Consider the following 17,022-nt stretch of genomic DNA (forward strand, 5'->3'; position numbering starts at 1 on the left):
ACGAAACACGTGACCAATTATAAGGATAAAGACTACACCATGAGAAAGCCTCATACAGTACGCATGGCTACAGGTTTAAACGAGACCAATGATCTAGCACATAAAACTATTACTAGCAACTTAATTCTTTCATAGTTAAAATATAAAAAAAGGTTAGAAATTGAACATTTGGCGAATATCATCATTATGATTTAATTCCAAAATACAAACTTTACTTGGACAATGCTTAGATTCTTTCTCAATTTTAATACATTTTAACTTACCTTTTAGTAATCTACACAGCTCAACAAATATTTTGCCTCAGAGGTATTGATTTTCAGCTAAATGGTCTATTTGTGCGTCCCTGAAATATTCCCCTTTTCTAAAAAATACTAAGATATTTACCTGGAAACTTCCTAAAACATCTTCTCTTTTATCTTTAACACATCGATTACCATGCATCTGAAAGTAAATGCTTAGATAAAACAATCAGATATAAGAAATATAATTATAGGTGACAGCTGCGCGCTACACATGTCACATTGCATTTTCTCATGTTAATAATTTCAATATTTTACCTGTTATGACAACACAAAACAAAAAGATATTTTTACACATAGTGGCAATTTGTTATTTATAAACTCGTGCCAACAAAAACAAAGATATCCTTTCCACTAATTGCATGCATTCCTTTGGGAATACCTTACGCTAAACCGTTCAGAAAAAATGTATTTGAGACCAGAAGATAAATTTCATCAAGAATGGATCCTAGAAAGTAGCTAACGGATGACATCCAAACAAACTTGCCCCGAACGATGCCAGTTTATTAAAAGAAAAATTTGCTTTTTGGAACGTGATCAGAATTTAGTACCAGTATCTTTTTTGATACACGCTTCATGAAACACTGGACATAGTGCGCGTGATTACAGCCCCATTAAAAAAAAAACAGACAAAAATAGAAATACAATAAAAACCTATGTGCTATATGATCGATATGCCGTCATTGTTAGGAACTTATCAAACTATCAAAGTATGATGTGAAGGCTTTAAATATTAAGCAGGTAAATTACACCGTTTTTAAGGTTTGTTGATATAAAAGATGTACAAAAAAATCAATAAAACAAAGCTATATCATTAAAAGAAATGCAAGCATTACCCTAAAGTTTATGTGAATTGTTCTGAAAAATGCCATTATACTAAGGCCTTCAATACCTTTCTTTTAATCCCGAAGTGTAGGGTTTTCGATAAAAAAATACACAAAGATTTATGTACATTTGTATAATTTTCTAATGCATTTCTGTCCAAATTCGATGAAATACTGTCACCAGTTCAACCTTCACGAGATAAGTAATGTTTCATATAAGCGAATTAAACAACCCTTCGTCATTAATCAAATGTTTACATTCGTTGTATAATATATCTTGGAGTTATCGTTTAAAATATATTTAATTTTCTGCCATTGTTCCGTTGTTACTACGGGGTTAAAAAAGAGAACTGTAGTGCCGCATATATAATCAGTAGCGCCGACCATTCCCAAACAAAGATGTTAAAGGAAAAACATTTAATTGTACAAATAATGACAATTCAATTCATGTTTAAATTGCACTATCTATTTTACATATGTTCTATGTGACAAAGTTATTTGGAAATATCTGCAATTTTTACGCAAGCTGTTGAAAGTTCTTTTAATATCGTTAACAATGATCTATCAATACTATATCGAATATGATGGAGACCATATTTCAGAGCCAGTACCATCGTGACCAATGTTGTCTATACGATCTAGGTCGTAAATATAAATTATTGCAAAATGGAAATCGCAAAATATGGTTTCAATATGTTTTACCGTTATTTAATCGAGATTTATAACGAGTTTCACGCAAGTACGGCTACAAAAATGTATACGATTTATTTATTTTACATCAAACTGCACATATTTCGCTCGGTAAAAATTATCAGTGTTGCAGTATTTTTTTATAGGACGAAACCCGTTTCTTGGTGGGATTTTTGTCAAACAGATAATTTGGTTTCGCTCGTTCAAGTCATGGGTTTCACTGGTTGCTATTTGAATTATTTCAAAGATACCATTTTGTATGTATAAATTATGAGTACCATTTGATAATAATGTTTATCATTTAAAAGCAGTTCTGGGAATATATTACACTATGTGATAATTGTTTGTGTTCCAGTTTATGTATCTTTTCTTCCTTTCTACATCACCTGCTTCCCAATGTTCAACTTAAGGTTCATCTTCAACGTTGACGAAACCAGGCACACCAAAATAGCAATGACATATAACAAATATCAAATCAAAAATAAATTTAACAAATACACACATAACATATCTTTGTCAAAATGTCCTTTTAAAATACAAATAAAAAAGGGGAAGAACTGCAAATTAAGATCACCAGTAATCATATATTTATTTATTATGACAAAGTAGAGTCGTACCTGACTCGATAACTAGCTCTTTGAATAATGTCTAAAATCACCGAACACGATTTAAAAAAAATGTTCAACATTACATCTATTAAATCTAATTTTAGACCTTACACTTTGTTTTTACAATCGCATAATGTAAATAATCATCTATCAATACCGCCATGTACTTACCTTTTGAGTGTACACACCAGACAGTGTAACTATGTTTGATAGACGAACAATAGTCATGTGCAAAATTAACATGGCTAAGTGCCAAGGTCTTAGAACAAATTAAAAACGTATGAGTACCATCTAGTCTATTTGTAATAAAGCCAATGGAACACAGTTTTCGATTTAAACTTTTAAACTTTTAACTTGAAATCCATTTAACAAGGAAAACAAAAATTAGACAAATAGAATGAATCTAACGAGAACAAACTTACAGACCGGCTATAAACAACGTACACATGATAATTGTAATCATCATGTTAAAACGTCAAACCATGAAACGCTATCAAATAGTAATAGGATTTGATAAAAATGTTTCTATTTTAAGCCGTAATTTCTTCCACCAGTTAAAAATCTACACGCGACTAATATACTTCAACAGTTCAATAAGAAATAAAACAATACTTACCAATATTTTATCTTCCGTCTGTACCGGACGACTATTGTCAATCTTCGGGACTTTAACAAACTACGGTTTTATAATAATGAGTCTTTGTCGGAAATGGCTCGTGTATATAACTGATACCAGATATTAGAAATAGGTCACCATCAGGCGTGTTTAGCCAAATAGTGATGTCTGTACCTTCGTATAAACGTTTTTCGTTTCCATGAACAGCCGAAGGTTAAATATTAAAGTAACGAACTACAATATATTTTCATGGCTTGTTATATGTTGTTCTAGACTAAACACGTTTTGTCTTTCTATTCAAATACTATTACTGATAAAGTTGATACATATACATTCTTAATTAACCGTATGAGTGTATTTGTTGATCATTAAATTATTTAATAGTCTGCACCACCAAACTGAAACGTATGACTTTTAAAGTTTCTGCACGTTTATTTCACAACGAAATTGCTTTCCGCCATATTGGTATGTTTTGTCGTCTGCTACAACTTGTTATCTTGAAATATAAAAATTTCTCACGTACGTTGAATAAGTCTAGGATAAAACCTGCGTTCAACCGTGCACAAAGATAAAATGGTATTTGTATTAAATTACCTCTTTGAAGGAATAAAACGTAACTGCTTAATATGATGAATAATTTGGTCAAAACATTATCTTCGTCAAAACCTTGAACCTTGAACAAACGAATATTGTATAAGATGTTCAAATACATTAAGTAGTTATAGATGTTTTGCTATAAAGTTCTTTAATAAAGTATACCCTGATAACTTTCTAAATTATATTCTAGATAATAAACTGACAGAAAGGTACACAAAATAATAGATTATTGATATGTACATAGATAAGGCGGTCTTTCCTGTATAAACATGTTTCTAAAGGTCGATGACTATACTATACTCAAGTAAAAACAAAAATCATAATGTGACATTAAGATTGATACTTTAGGAGCCATGTGGGTAATGAAAAATTGTAAATGAAAGCTATTGCTAATTTTAAAATTCCAAATTCATTACTTTTGTTTCAACCTTCATGATACCAGTTAAAGAGAAAACTATTTTTTTAAATAGATAGTGGATTTTTTTGTAGCGTAATACACAACTACATATGTAGAAAATGCAATCACAATGAGATTAATATTGACGAAAAGGGATAGTGCTTCCTTGATTACTATAAAACTAAAAATAAACTATTGCTGTTTACAAGTTGTTTCATGATGTGAAAGTGGTTACCTACTTTTCATCTAAAACCGTACGCCTCTGTCTAAATGTATCAAGCTTTAAGTGTTTAAATTATATATGGCAAACAATAGATAACTGAACTTATGCATGGATAGCATTATAATAGAACCACCCTAAGCAAATATTGCCTACGCAGTGTTCTACAAAGAAGTCGATGAGACGTTTAAAAAAAATTCTTAAATTGACAGCAAATTTATGAAAACAAAATAATTTGGTAACGCTTAAACTCAAATTCTAGCATAAAGAATCAATGTACAAAATGTATAATCAAGATAAGACGCAATCCTATTGGAACGGGCTACAATATAGATACCTCAATGGTGCGTGATTCGACTCAGCTGAACCACCTATTATTGCTTCGTGTCAAACGTTGGGGTACACAGGCAAATAATGTTCACGTGATTTTTATTAAAATTCACATAACATGAACTTCATGTGAAATATTTACATGAATTTTGCTTGGCGGTTCGATTCACACAAAAATCACGTGAACTGGTACAGTTTATATTGCTTAATTCAAGTGTTAATCACGTAAAATTCGTGTGAAAATCTTGTGAAATACTTTTTCCTTAGTAATTGATAGCAGGCCACGTTAAGGTGATGAGTTCAGAATCGGAAAACCATCGGTGACCACTTACCGCTCACATCACATAAAAAGTGGTCAAGGGTTTAGCGACAAATATACTAGTAAACGACAATAAGAATACAAAGAGATTTACTTTCATGTAGGGAAGAAAATTAGAAAAAAGTCAACTAAATAATACGAAGGTACTTCTGTCAAATATGTCACAATCCTTATTTTCTCGATATACACGCTGACCTTCGTAAACTAAAACATCAAATTTAAAAGGATAGGATTAAAGCATGATTAGGTGTATATTGAGTATAAATTATAAATGTTCAATATAAGCTTACACGAGTTTAAAAAACTTACCCCCTCCACCCCAGCAAAGAAATCGATGATAGGACCCTACTTCTGTTTTGTTTTTCAGGTGTTTTTTATTACAAGTGTGAATCAGTAAATTTAGGGGTCAAAAATAAAACTGACATATTTCACGAGAACCCATGACCTTTGATATTTGTATTTTATTACAAGAGTAATCAGGGGAACCAAGATTCTAGCGAAAATCAAAAGAGTGTAATCCAGGGACAAAGAAGATACATAGAAAACACATAGAAGACACACGAAAGAGGAAAGGAAAACTATGACGCGTTGAATAGATTGATGGTGCAAATGGATACACCGTGACGATCGACGAGTTAGTTGTGACGACCATAAAACTTCTGTTGTGATGACTTCAATCCTGTAGCAACATAACAATATTCCAGAAGCCTAAATGTAAGAAGTTTATCGCGATACAAAAAGTTACGGCAAGCACTAATATAACGTATGAGTTGTGATATGAAAACTCTATACGCAGGTGCTGAAGGAATGTTGCCACAGATGAAAGGAATGAAAAGTCATCGTATAGTTTGTTCAATAATTTTCCTTTACCATCGATCTTTAACTGAAGGTATAGAAGTAAATATCTTAAAATCCCCGACCTAAATAATATAACATATATTTTAACATGATAATGTAAATACATTTTGATGATATGAAAACAACAAATGGTTCACAGAAAAAAAATGCACCATTTGTTCTTATATGTCTACAACATATGGAAACATATGTTGAGAGAACCGATATGAACATTTACCTTTTGTGCATATAAAGACACACACACATATATAAAAAAACAAATAATACAAAATAATATTCTTTTCCAATACATAGCCGAATGTGAAACACATAGTAATGATATGGTACTCAATTCACATAATAATAATATGATAATTTACATATCATTGTCATATATTAAATTTGGCATAGACAAATATGATAATCACATGTTCATGAAAACATATGATTATATAATGATAAGGTCTACCTCCTTAAAACATATGTGAAGGACTGGCGAATTGATTCAGGTATAAAATGTTAATAAATGATTTTCCAGCAGACTTCATATCCAAGCTAAAAGTACCACACATGAAAATCACATGATTTGCAACATATACATGAATAAAACATACTATAAAAAATGCTATTTTCTTTCTTTTTTTTTTTTTTTCTTTTTTTTTGTGTTACATAAGAATGGTTGATATCATAATTAAGCACAATACAATAATAGGCAATTGATACAAAATTTCAACAAATGTATTCCAAGTTAATTCTTTAAAATTAAATGTACGTTTATATCAATCTGTTAAAACTTAAAATACGAGTTTCAATTAATGTATTATCACAGGCGCACAGGAAACACCTTGCTCACTTCACATGTATATCAATGTTAATAAGGAAATTTTTCGGTATGTTTTCTGGTATGTTTTATTTTTTGACCTAGATAATGTATTTTTAGGTTAAACTGAACCAAGCGTTTTCGTTAAACCTCAATAATATATCAGGACATTGATTTAAGAAATATTATAATTTACAACTGACAAATGACAGTTATGTAGGCTACGTATTCTACTTATAGATACTAGCATCAGAAAAAATGATATTTTTCCATTACGACTGAAATTCAGGTGTATGAAACATTTTTTTCATTAACATTTAAACAAAAGTCATACTTCTAAACCTCAATTTGTTTCGGAATGAATATAAGGGAAGCGTACCACTTTTAATGCTGATTCGACAAAAATTGTGTTTCCTTTCTCCTTAACATATACTAATGGGTTAAACTTGTTCTCATCGAACATTACTATATTACGAAACCTCGGTAGGACTAACCATGATAAAGTCCAATAAAAAATCATCAATTAAATTATTAGAGAGGGTCAGTCAGATTTTAATGAATGGGAAAAAAAAACTCGGTTAATCTTTTTAACCGAAGATAATGTATATATGTACCAAGGGGTCATTTATTTAGTCAGCAGTAGTGATTGCCAATGCATACTACTTTGACAGCTTTTGCTTTTCAATTTTTGGTTTATATGGAATTAACTATAATTTTTATTTAGATATATTCCTTGGTATTTTTAAAATTAGAAAGTTTTTAGTGGAGTCCGAGTTGCTCATTTACTTTTGTTACTTTGTATGTATGATTTTAGTTACTTTATGTTCTTTGTTGTGTATGTCTGTTTTCCATGTCTGGTCTTTGTCCCTGGATTACATTCTTTTGATTACCACTATAACCTTGAGTCACTTGATTACTCTTTGACACCACGTTTGGGTTGGGTTTGCTTCATTAGCCCTCAGATGTTCTTACAATGGAGTTTTTGGCATACTAGAAAAGTACCATTTTCTGCAAAAACCAATGTACTTTTTAAGCAAACTTTGAAGGGTTTGATTTCGAAATGTAATAGGATAATTACATTCGTTGAATTTAGACCGATATGGTTTTCATTGTTAAGAAATTTTGAAAAAATCTTTAGTATTTATTGTTTGAATATCAATTAAACTTCTTCATTTATTTGCTCAAGTAAAAAGTACATGAAGAATTTTTCAACATGATATAATTTCGTAATTTATCGTTGAATATTCTGACATTCAATGTTTGGAATTCAAGACAGCAGACTCATTTTGATTGAATTCACTATCCAGTTAATCAAATTAATGTTGGCAAAATCATTGTAAACGCCAAATCCAAAATCAGAAATCATAGAAACAGTGCAAACAGGATAAGAAAACAAAATGAAAAACACACAGGAAAGTGAAATGAGAAGTTAACCAGGATGCCATTGGTAATCCATCTGCACCATTAGAATCAATTTGTTCTCAGATTTCATACTTTCCCTTCCTCTTACGTCTATCCCGGATATGACATCTTTAGAGCTAGTATACAGGTGTTTCAATTAAGGCAGAGGACGCTTACCTTACCGGTGAACCTAACCCATGCTCACAGTTTTTCGTAGATTCCGGGGTGCTCATTTACATGGTCCATTGTTCCTATATGTGTGCCTGTTATAAATTCGATTATCTTTGTCTTGTCGTTGCCCTTGGAATGTGTTCATTTTTATTTAACGTCTTAATCCCGATTCCCTTGATTTCCTTTGATACCATTCACGCAATAGTAAAATGTTGTTTTTCACGATGAAACAAGAAAAAAATTCTTATGATGAATTATTAATGTCATATTCAGACATATTAAGATAAAACATGCATACGTAGGCTGTCACAGAATTGATTGCATAAAGAGCATTACGTATCGATGCTTGTAAATCAAATTCAAAATTGATTTATTATACAATTGATGTTATTAAGTATATAGCAATTGTTTCATTAAAGAGCAGTCAAAACTCATTGACTGTATATTTGTGTATCGAAGCAGAATCACTGATTGTATATTATTTAGTATTTTGAGGTCACAGACGTTTTGAAGTATGTTGTATGTACTCCGCTCGAGTACATAAATTACTGAATACTTTGCTTATATCTCAAATGTTGTATTACACTTTATTCTGGTTATTCGCATCGAATCGGATAATGCCCAGTAGATTCTCACATTTTCCAGCTGTTCTAGACCACATCAATCGCACTATTTTATTTAAGCGTATGTGTTTGTAAGAATAAAGCAAAATAGGAAAAATCAGAAATATGCATGTCAAAACCCCACCGATCTGACAATGTAATATCACTCAAGGATACTTTTGCTATTTGAAAAGTCCATTATTTGATCTCGGTATCACTGACTTTGCGCAAAAAATTGTCAAAATGGGTTTGTTTTTTTTTTTAGAAAAATGAGGTTTCTGACCGAGTTTTCTGCCTTTGAAATGTTCATTTTCAGTGCATGCCAATGAAATTGTAACTCAAAGATCCAGCATGATATGGAAAATCTTGTATGTTTTCCTTGATTCTGATGGTGCAAATAGTCGTAATTACACTATCAAAATGATGGGGTTTTTTTATACCATGTTTCACCTATAGCCTGATTCTTACAGGGACTGACACTTAATTCTTTAAGTTTGTCATCTGTATGGTTGCTGTTTATTCATAACATGAAAACGATGATCCCTCTTTTAAAAGTTTTTTTTTATATTTTGGGTTTTCTTCATCGGACCTTTTAAAAACTGTTTAAAGGAATGCAATATATCAATATTTTTATTTTCAAATGATTATATAATTAAAAATTTTCGGGCTATTCAGTTTGATTATTTGATATTAAACACGTTTCAATGACAATGGCTAAGGGAAGAATTAACATACCTTTTTAGAATAGGACTTTCATCTGAACTATACACATGCTTCTGTCTAAAAACAAAAAAAAAAGGTATTGTGTGTGTATGTATTCTTTATGTGATCTTACTTCCTTCGCAAAGCATTTTACACATGGTAAACGTCTGAAAATAATGATATGATATATTGCTAAAGTAAATATTCGCAACAATGTAGCCATTCCACATTTAAAAGATCTGACATCTAGCCTTTATTAAAAAAATTGTCAGCAATGGTTAACTGATTTTAAACAATGTATTGAATGACAAAATCTGTAATAGTTGAAGCCTATACCGAAATGTGAACAAGCCGTCTTTAAATACCATTTGAGCTTATTAAAACTTCTATTGTCTATGATTCAATCGTTTTAAGATCTAATTTTGAATGTTTCGCTATGACAACGTTATCACAGCTCATTAGATGAATCGCGGTATGCGCATAAACAAAGTTGAGAATGTATAATTAAGTCATACACGTGCATGTTGTTGGTAAAGAAGTGTTTTTTAAAAGCAATTTAAAATGTTAAAGAATAATAAAGTCTTCATGTCATTTAAAAGAAAAAATGCAACCATACACCAGTATTATATCTAAGATTCAAATTAGAAATAATCAATAATTGAAATTGATGTTAAAATATTTTTTCTTTCTAAATTGAAACCTGATAAATTTAAACTTCTGTTCAAATCGTTTTTCGTTACAGGACGCAACACATAAAATATCAGATTTACCTATGTATAATAAAATATGTTTCGTGATCCTATTAACTGAAGTTATTCATTATTTGTATGACTCATGTATGTAAGTTAAGTGATAGGAATTCATTACAGGTCTGATTAAGTGCCTCAGGCTAACTGTATAAAACGTTCCCGGAGTAATCAACTGGAGATGTGTATACATAAGTGAAAATGTTATGATAGTTGTTTCGCTTTTTGTTTATATTTTTCAATTTCTTGTGTCTTAAATGTAAAAATGAAGTATTTTATCAATGACTTAAAAATGTTACAATACAAATACCAAAATGTTACGATGTAAGTCATTTAGAGAAAACAAGAAAGCCAAAATGAAACCACTTTTTTGCGTTACAGGAACGATTGTCACGGTAAACGACGTAAATATATATATCAACAGTTTTAACACCTTAATTCGTATCTTTAGATACTCAAATTTAACAAGAGAAACAGTTGTCTCCGAATTTGATGTGTCAAAAATTTCTTTGGATTTACGAGAACACATGTCTTTGTGACTTTATTAAAAGTACAAACAACATAGGGACTCGTCAAAATTGAATCCTTTGCAAAGTAAACACGGATTATAAAGGCTATAGTTTAAAATACAAAAAGTTTTTAAAAAACAAAACGGGTCGCGTTTCATAACACAAAAATATATATTGTATTGTGAGAATGAACTATTGTAGATTATGGTGATATATTAAATAGCTACAGCTACCAAATATAACTTAATACCATCTTAAAATTGAAATAAAGCTCACAAGATTTGCCAATACACATATCTGTCTATACTTAAGCGTAATGTAATTATTGTTACTTTGTTTGTTCAAATCCCCCGGACTTCAGGGTAATACAATTGCATTGTATTTAATGTTATTTACCCAAAATTTATTTAATTGCGAAAATAATATGAACAAAAATAATTGCAGATTACATACAATAAACCATTAGACCAAATCAGAATCAATGAAAAAAAATCAAATACAATTGCGTTTTTATGGTTTCGTTAAATTTCAATTATACTTGTAACATTATATCTAAATATGGCGTTTTAATGATGAAATACGTCAAATATTTCCATGCAATATTGGACAAAATAAACATAATTCGTGTAATATCGTACGAGGTCTCCTGCTTGTTATGCAAAAACTATTAGTGAGTGCTCTTGCTTTGCAAATCAACTGTTTAGCCTATAATCAATATTGGTTACCTAACGCATACCAAATCAAACTGACCGACGCATATCATCAACATGATTGAGGAAACAGACAAAGAAAACCGACGATATTCCCGTGTTTAATAATGGTTTGTTATTTGACGGATGTTTGAAACTTTAAAGTAAGGCTGTTTTGCTAGTAGGTGTCAAAGGGCTGTGAAATGGGGAGTAGATCCGTTTTTTTAAGCCCCAGTCGTGTCGCACGTTTATAAAAATAATAATTTTTTTTGGGGGTTGTAGTTGTATCATTTGATGAAGGCGATTTGAAGTGAAAGCTGGTTTGAAAATTTTATCAAAAATCCTTGGGCCAATCAGGCTACAAAATTTTATGAACGATTTCCGCGCCAATCTCATGCAGAGAGGATATAATTTATATTTCAAAGCAGTATATCCCTGTCAAACTTAGTAATGGATTCGGGGATTGTATTTTGAATATTGCTGATGCCTTGTGATTTTTTAGGGCAGGGCTTATAAGCTATCACAGTGGTTTACAGTGAACAAGGAAGCGGTTATTAATCTGCGGGAGAGATTGATTTCGTGCTGCGAAGATAAATAAATTCTATTAATTTATTAATAGCACTGAAACAATAAATAAACGGGAACCGCCATTTTCATGGTAGCTTTCTTATTACTTAATACTAAACATTAAGCTCTAAATTTTAACATCAAACAATTTGTTCTTGGTCAATGGGGCTTTTGAGATTCTTTCTTAATTTATTTATGTGTTTCTGCCATTGAAGTCATTCAAAACATAAAATTAATACAAGCATTTTTATCTGCATTGCTCCTTCTGAATATATTAATACGACGCACAATTATCAGAATTTACCATTTTGTGTCATTACCAAACTTATTGCAGTGCAAAAGTTGTCAAGTTCCATATTATTATCATCTTATGCTTTGTGCTGATGTGACCGCTGATTTACCGATTATGACAATAGAATACAAATGCTTTATAATCACCACTGGTATAGTCACGCCGCAATGGAAGAGGGAGGTTTAGCGCGCTGTAAAACTTAGATTGTAGCCATCATTTCTTCTGAAGTGCCTGTACCAAGTCAGAACAATTGCGGTACTAACTGCTCCAGTGATGTAATATCTATTTTGCCAGGTTTATTTTGGACTTGACTTGATTATGAATTGGATTAGAGTTCGATAATTTTGTTGTTACCCTTATTTAAAATTGTTTTGTGTGTTGTTAATTCACAGGTTCATGTGACCAAATTTACAACCCAAATACTGGTATCTTCGTTCTTTGTGCATTGTATCACTTCTGTTCATTCTATTTTTTATTTATACCGTTTGACAAGCTAGGCCACCATTTTAAAACTTTTTTTTTCATTTGTTTTTTGGTTACATAAAAATAACAATGAAAACAAACAATAAAAATGTTTGAGCGTAATTAGAAACAAAGATGATGATAATTGCATCCTCTTTATTCGTCCTAAATCTATTTTATCATTTGTAAAAGTGCGTTTATGTTTCACCCCTCTAATTGGAGAATTCGAAAATATACATTCCCAATAAATAAATATTGTGTATTGCACTGTGTCATAAACTTCATCAAATACAAATTTCGTTCATGAGTCAAGATCTCTTAATATTAACAAATGTCTATATTTCCTGTAGTGTATTTTGACCTGAATGAGAGAGAGAGAGAGAGAGAGAGAGAGAGAGAGAGAGAGAGAGAGATTTGTGAACATATAACTTTTACTGCTTTTTTTTATTCGACCCGAATTTACTTAATTATTTATTTATTTATTTATTTTTGTTTACTTACAGGAAGTCTTTTCCTGTTTTGTTTCTTTTCGTTTTTATTGTTGTTTTTCAGCTTCGATTCGGAATGTTACTGCAGAAATGATTAGACTAGTATGAAAACCGATTATACATGGCAAATGAAACAAATAAAAACATAAAATTAAGTAAACATTCTTTCATCAACCGACACATTCATCTACTCTAAGTCTTTGAAAAAGTAAAAACAAAAAAACAAAAAAAAAAAAAAACAGACAAATAGACTAGCTATAATAAGAAATTTGCAAACGTCCAACGGTAACCACGGTAACCGTTTTAGCTTTTCTTTTTAGCAAGAAAACCGACTTGCTATTCTTGGCAATGTATAGGATAATAAAGTGGATAAATGTCTGTGGCGATAATAATTTAGTTGGGCAAAAGATGAGCGAATCATACCTAAATGTAATTTGGAAGTATGTTTTTTTAACGGACCCTCCAATAGCTTCTAACTTGCAAAAAAGGTACAAACTTTAGAAAAAATGTGTTTTGTATTTATTATCAACGCTAAAAAAAATGTACGAATCAAACTAAAAGTTTGTTTTTGCCATAATCTTTGAGGAATTTTACACTTCTGCATATTAGCTTATGGTATTATTTTAAACATGAACAAACAACACGTCTAGCACCCAAGGGAATGTTTAAATATACCTTATAAAACATTGAATTTTAAATAAACATAATCTTTGTTTAATTTTCACTGCCCTTACCATCGATCAAACATGTCAATTTAATTAAGATAGATATTTGAAATAGACTATAGTAAGCAAGTTTAAACCTCTATTCACGTTAACGATTTATCAAGTGTCTAGCGTTAGATAGGACAGTTTCTATAGAAACCATGGCAGGTTTATCATTCATTGATGAATGTCAGGCAATTGATAAATATTAACGTACAAGTACATATAATAGTTTTATGATCGTAAGGAATGGAAAATATCTCGTATACATGATATTTAAGACTCGTAATGTAATCTGTACACATAATCATTCGGCGACACATATTACTGATACAAGTATATACGTGTAACAAAATGTTTCTATTTAAATAAGGTTTTGTGCCGCAATTTGAAAGGTGATTTATCAATTACAATTAAAAATGCCGACCTTTATTACAATAGTTTGATTATAACATTAGCTACCGTAAGATTATCTGGACAGATTTTAAGAGTTAAAATATTAACTACATGTACTATGTCATTAAAAATGCAATATGGATCGCATAGCTTAGATAAAAACTAGAATATAACATAATCAATGGTTACCTATGATAATTATCATTTATGTATCACTTTTTATAATAATAAAAGGCATGAAAATTAGGTATCTTATAACTACAATTTCAACAACGTGTATCACAAATTTAAATCACAGAGCATTACAGTATTTTTCAATGAATAAAAGAGCAGTTAAAATTCTTTTGAAGGTGACCTTCTACGTTTAAATTTGAACGACTTAATTGCGGAATACTGTTACAATGAAAGCAATAAAGGTTACGTGTTTCTAAGGCATTTATCATATTAACCTCGTGTAGTTTTAAAATTTTTTTACAGACGTTGTTTCAAATGGGTTGAACAAAATTACTGGGATTTCATCAACAAAATCATCTTAAAGAGTGTGCTACGTAAAATAAATAAGGCAGTTGTGTACATCACTTTATTGCCAACATCAGAGCACTTATGTAAAAGAAGTATTATATACCTCATATGTTCTGACTGGCCTTATCGTCAAACAATAAATTACTGATACAGCTTGTTGCAGTTTATGGTAAAGTCAGAAAAGTTTTCCTTGGGCTATAATAGTTTATACTGGCATGGCATGAAGATATCTTATTCATTTCACGATAATGCATATGCAACTATCTTGAACACTTTCAATGAATTGATCGCGATTGTTGGACAAGCGAAACTGGTTCTATTTTAGCTGATACAAGAAGTACGTAGTGCTGTGTATACAGTAAAATGTTAGTTCATTAAAATATATTTATATATAATATTTTTTCGCCAACCGGGGAAAAATCACGATGTGGTATATATCCAATGGATGAACGACCATAATCACGAACAAATATATCTAATTCAGTGATAAATGACATATGATCGAATTTTATTTCGCGATAGAAATGCACTATTGAAATGATATCTAAACAGATTGGTTAAAATGTTGAATAAAGACTTTAAATGTTGTCCAAGGGAAATCTAGGGATCCAAGTAGCATGGACCAGGTGCACCAGTAGGGTAAACGACATCTCCTTTTCCAGGAACACCCATCAAGTTGCTCATTAGATGTAAAAAAAATATTAATTTTAAAACATGTTCGTACTAAAAACTTGGAGGTCTAGAACGAGTTTTTAAAGTTTACTACTTGGGGTAAAATGATATTTTAATTCAGTTTTGGAGGAAGACAAGTACACGGAGCGTTTAAAAGACGATGTCAAACACTGTTAAAAGCTGATAAATGAAAAATCGTCAGCTTTTTTCACTTATAAAATATCCAACAAAATGAGGAAGAAGGTACAATGTACAATACATGTAATATATCATCTATAAGTATTCAAATGGTTCTTAAAAATGAAAGCGATTTGCAACTTTGTTATTTGTGTCGTTTTGTTAAACTTCAACCCTGCTTTTAACAGTTTCATTTGTACTAAATTCAAACGTCATAAGAAATACGATTATACATGTTTACATGATTTTTGATATAAATTCAATTTTTAGTGGGCTCCACATTTGGTACCCTGTATGTATTATTTTGGTTATTTTATGTTCTAGTTTTGTGTGTTTTCCATGTCTGGTCTTTGTTCCTGGATTACATTCTTTTGATTTCCGCTGAATCTTGGTTCCTTGAATATTCTTTCTATATCCGAAAAAAAAACAACAATTGCTCCACATGGCGGTATCATAATTCATACATCAGCCGAGTTTGTTTGTTGGGGTTTAACATCCGAGCAGCAATATTTCAGCTATATTCAGACAATGAACATGAAATTGATGATAAAATGAACATGAAATGATGATGAAATGAAAAAAGGATGGGACACAAGGACAATGGGGTCGACAAATTTTGATTGCCAGATTGTCGGTGAAGGGTTTCCAGGCAAAAAGTGAATGTGTGATGATGTTATGGTTAATTATACTTTGAAATCAATGAAGGAACTAGAATATGTCTGACCTAACAATATTTCAGTTTTGTTGTTTTCTCTTGTTGATTGAATTACTGGGGAAAATATTCAACAAGAGGAAATAATGAATCAAAATAGCAGAATAAGAACTAACTCGACCACATGAACACAATATAGTTTTACATTTTTGCAGTAGAAAAAATTAGTAGAAACAACTGTAGAAAGAAAATTATGAACAATTTAATGAATACATTAGTCGTGGATTAGAAAAATTAATGAAAAGTAAACAAATCTCTGGAAATCTTTTTTTCTTTTTATGTGTTAATTAACAAAATTTAGCATGCCTTGCCATTGAACATTTCATGAAGTGTTGTTTAATCAACATTTGTATACGTATGACTTCGGTTAAAGTTAATGAGCTATACCAAACCCAATTTGTTCGTGATTTGAACTTAATCGAGAAGAATGACGTTTATTAGTGAAACGTATTTTTTTATATTTGCAAATTATCACGGTATCATATTTAACAAAGGGAAATAAGAAAACTGATATACAAACTCAAAAACAATTATCGAAAGGAAAAGTCACAGTCTATATAACAAATGGCAATATCAAGGCAATAACCGGAATGTTGCAAACAACCGCAATTGTCTTGACGGCATATACGATAAAGGCAATGCAAGTGGACTGG

At 30.8% G+C, this 17,022-nt stretch overlaps 1 protein-coding gene across 6 annotated transcripts in view; it reads right to left on the bottom strand.

Annotated features, from left to right (window-relative positions):
- LOC148607566 (uncharacterized) overlaps positions 1 to 3,505 on the bottom strand; it is a 47,042-nt gene extending 43,537 nt beyond the window's left edge. For 2 of the 6 annotated variants that reach the window (XM_088547075.1, XM_088547076.1), the window contains exons 1-2: positions 3,038 to 3,505; positions 385 to 441 (exon numbers count right to left, since the gene is read on the bottom strand). The gene's annotated coding sequence lies outside the window, so the exon portion shown is untranslated. Of the gene's footprint in view, positions 1 to 384; positions 442 to 2,843; positions 2,919 to 3,037 lie in introns of those variants that run through there. The other 4 variants (XM_088547073.1, XM_088547077.1, XM_088547074.1 and 1 more) reach the window with 3 other exon arrangements.
- Between the last annotated feature and the right edge of the window lie 13,517 nt (positions 3,506 to 17,022).

This window comes from Perna viridis, chromosome 9 (genome assembly GCF_037379345.1).
Source record: "Perna viridis isolate PV_CMFRI_1.1 ecotype Kerala chromosome 9, ASM3737934v1, whole genome shotgun sequence".
NCBI lineage: Eukaryota > Metazoa > Mollusca > Bivalvia > Mytilida > Mytilidae > Perna > Perna viridis.